The 4,166-nt window shown below is 38.7% G+C and overlaps 1 pseudogene; it reads left to right on the top strand.

Annotated features, from left to right (window-relative positions):
* The first annotated feature begins 504 nt into the window (after window positions 1–504).
* Window positions 505–1,821, top strand: LOC146883807 (uncharacterized; annotated as a pseudogene).
* Window positions 1,822–4,166: the final 2,345 nt, after the last annotated feature.

Here is a 4,166-nt window from a genome sequence, read left to right as displayed (position 1 = left end):
CTTTCTTGGAGGAGAACTAAAACCTTTTGCTATCTACTTCTTCTTTGAAATTTTCTTTTAAAGACCAAAGTCTTCTAAAAAGCAAAAATGTCTCAACCTCCTTCTCAATGTATGAGTGCTTCAAATGAAGAAGAAATAAGTTTGAAACAAATTGCCTTTGATTTGAGAGCACTACTACGTTGGAAGGAAGATGAAATAATTGCAAGGGAGAGGGAAAAACAAGAAAGAGATAGGTTTCATCAACTTTTAGATGAAGAGAGGAGGGGAACAAGAAATATGGAAAGGTTGCATGAGAGGATGAGTAATAGAAGTCAACATTTGTACTCCCACACTCCAACACTAGTCACACACTATGAAGAAGATAGTAGACTAGTTGACAACTTCTATCAACCTCATCCTCCTCTAAGAAAAGAAAGAAGAGAGCCTAGGGAACCAAGAGCCATTAGAATATACCTCCCTCACTTTTATGGGAAAGATGATGTTGAAGCTTGTCTTGATTGGGAAATGAAGGTTGAGCAACTCTTTGCTTGCCATCAAATAAATGAGGAGAGGAAAGTACCCTTAGCTAACCTTAGCTTCCAGTGCAATGCTATGTATTGGTGGACTGCCCTCGAAAGAGATAAGAGAATCAATTAAAGTCCCGAGGTCAAATATTGGAATGACCTCAAAGGAGCCCTTAGGAGAAGACATATTCCCTCCTACTATCATAGAGAGCTAATGGATAAGCTCCAAAGACTCCATCAAAAGAAAATGAAAGTGGAAGAATATAGACAAAAGATGGAGTTATATATGATAAGGGTTGAGATTAGGGAGTCCGAGGATACCACCATTGCAAGGTTTCTTAGTGGCTTAAGTCTTGAGATAAGAGATAGAGTAGAATTGTTGCCCTACCAAGACTTAAATGACTTGGTTCAACTTTGCATAAAGGTAGAGCAACAAATTCTAAGGAAAAATTTTCGAAATGACTACTCTAACTCTTATACCAAGAAAGAATTCAAGAGGGAGGGTAAGCAAGTCAAAGAGGAACCCTCTAAAAGTTTCAAGGAAAAGGAGAAATCAAGGGAAGGCACATATTCACACACTCGCACTAGTGAATTCAAATGTTTTAAGTGTCTTGGTAGAGGTCATGTTGCATCTTAGTGCCTCACCAAAAAGACCATGATGTTAAGGGGTGTTGACCAATATAGTAGCCAAGATGAGCAAGAAAGTGAGAGTGAGACTTCTAGTGAGGAGTCTAATGATGAGTCTAAGGAAATTGCCTATCCTTGTGAAGGAGACCTTCTAATGATTAGAAGACTTCTTAGCAACCAACCCATTCCAAAAGAGCCAACACAAAGAGAGAACATCTTTCATACAAGATGTAAAATTTTAGAAAACACTTGTTCTCTCATTGTTGATAGTGGTTCATGTTGCAATTGTTGTAGTACAAGGTTGGTTGATAAGTTGGCTTTGACTATCATTCCCCATCCAAAACCTTACAAATTGCATTGGCTTAATGAAAGTGGGGATTTGACAGTCCAACATCAAGTGAAGGTCAAGTTATCCATAGGGAAATATGAAGATAGTGTGCTATGTGATGTAGTACCTATGGAAGCTTGCCATGTTTTATTGGGAAGACCTTGGCAATTTGACAAGAAAACCATGCATCATGGTCTTACCAATGAAATCACCTTCACTCACAAGGATAGAAAATTTGTCTTGCATCCTTTATCACCATCCCAAGTGGTAGAGCATCAAATCCAAATGAGAAAGAAGTTGGAAAAGGAGAGAAAAGAGGATAAAAAAAAGAAGTCCTCCCTCTCTCCTAAAAAAAGTAACTAAAGATGAATCTGAGGTGGGAGAGATTGGTGTTCCTTCTCCCAAGGTCATTCAACATGAGAACATTTTGACTATAAAATCTTTGAACCAAGTTCTCAATGATGAATAACCTTCATGCCTTTTGTTGTGTAAAGGAACCCTCACATGCACTGCCACATTTCTTGAACTTAAGAGTCTACCTCCTAAAATTGAAAATCTTTTGAAAGAGTTTGAGGATATATTCCCTAAGGAAGGGCCAATTGGGCTTCCTCCTTTTAGAGGAATTGAGCATCAAATAGATTTAGTGCCTGGGGCAAGTCTTCCAAATAAAACAGCCTATAGCACAAATCCTCAAGAAACAAAGGAGATAGAGTCTCAAGTGCAAGAATTGTTGGAGAAGGGTTGGGTTCAAAAGAGCCTTAGTCCTTGTGCTGTACCTGTTTTGTTAGTACCTAAAAAGGATGGGAAATGGAGAATGTGCTGTGATTGTAGAGCCATAAATAACATCACCATTAAATATAGGCATCCAATCCCTAGGCTTAATGACATGCTTGATGAGTTGCATGGGTCCCTCATGTTTTCTAAAATTGATCTAAAGAGTGGTTATCACCAAATAAGAATCAAAGAAGGTGATGAGTGGAAAACCGCTTTTAAGACCAAATTTGGACTATATGAGTGGTTGGTGATGCCCTTTGGGCTTACTAATGCACCTAGCACATTCATGAGGCTAATGAACCATGTGCTTAGAGAGTGCACAGGAAAGTTTGTGGTTATCTATTTTGATGATATCTTGATTTATAGCAAGAGCTTGCATGAGCACATATACCATCTGAGGTCTGTCCTTACCATCCTTAGGGTAAATAGTTTGTTTGCTAATAAAGAGAAATGTACTTTCTGTGTACATAGTGTAGTTTTCTTAGGTTTTGTTGTGAACAAAAATGGGGTCCATGTTGACCCTACCAAAATAAAGGCCATCCAAGAATGGCCTACTCCTAAAAATGTTGGAGAGGTTAGGAGCTTCCATGGTTTGGCAAGCTTTTATAGGAGGTTTGTTCATAACTTCTCTACTTTGGCTTCACCCCTAAATGAACTTGTCAAGAAAGATGTATCTTTTAATTGGGGTGAAAAACAAGAGTCTGCTTTTCAACAACTCAAGGAAAATCTCACCAATGCACCCATTCTAGCTTTACCAAACTTTTCAAAAACCTTTGAGCTAGAGTGTGATGCATCCGGTGTAGGAATAGGTGCTGTGTTGTTGCAAGGAGGGCACCCAATTGCTTATTTCAGTGAAAAACTTCATGGTGCCTCCCTCAACTATCCCACCTATGATAAGGAATTGTATGCCTTAGTTAGGGCCCTTCAAACTTGGGAACACTACCTTGTGTCCAAAGAGTTTGTCATTCATAGTGACCATGAGTCGCTAAAATATTTGAAGGGCCAACACAAGCTTAATAAAAGACATGTTAAGTGGATGGAATTCTTGGAACAATTTCCTTATGTGATAAAGTACAAGAAGGGCAAAAGTAATGTGGTGGCCGATGCCTTGTCTAGAAGGCACACCTTGTTTTCAAAATTGGGAGCCCAAATTCTTGGATATGATCACATTCCAGAAATGTATAATCAAGATTCTGAGTTTTCCTCTACTTATGCTGAATGTATGGAAAGACCTTAAGGAGGTTTCTATGTGAATGAGGGGTATTTGTTTAAAGAAGGAAAAATTTGTATTCCCCAAGGTTCACAAAGAAAACTCCTTGTTCAAGAAACACATGAAGGGGGATTAATGGGTCATTTTGGGGTAGAAAAAACCCTAGGTATTTTAAAAGAGAAATTCTTTTGGCCCCATATGAGGAAGGATGTCCAAAGGCATTGTAATAGATGTATTTCATGCTTACAATCTAAGTCTAAAACAATGCCTCATGGATTATACACCCCCTTGCCTGTTGCTTCAGTCCCTTGGGAAGATATAAGTATGGATTTTGTCTTAGGACTCTTAAGAACACAAAGGGGTTTTGATTCCATTTTTGTAGTGGTAGATCGTTTTAGCAAAATGACACACTTTATACCCTGCCACAAAGTGGATGATGCTAGCAACATTGCTAGGCTTTTCTTTAGAGATGTGGTCAAGCTTCATGGTATACCCCGCACCATAGTTTCTGATAGAGACACCAAGTTCCTTAGCCACTTTTGGAAAACACTTTGGTCAAGGTTAGGAACTAAACTTAATTTCTCTACTTCATGTCACCCACAAACTGATGGGCAAACTGAAGTTGTTAATAGGTCTCTGTCTACTATGTTAAGGGCAATTTTGAAAGGGAACCACAAATCTTGGGATGAATGCCTTCCCCATATTGAGTTTGCCTACTATAGAG

This window comes from Vigna unguiculata, chromosome 9 (assembly GCF_037176805.1).
Source record: "Vigna unguiculata cultivar grain cowpea cultivar isolate G323 ecotype 2 chromosome 9, ASM3717680v1, whole genome shotgun sequence".
Lineage (NCBI taxonomy): Eukaryota > Viridiplantae > Streptophyta > Magnoliopsida > Fabales > Fabaceae > Vigna > Vigna unguiculata.
Note: the sequence above shows the minus strand (reverse complement) of the source record. Positions and strands in the feature narration are given on the sequence as shown.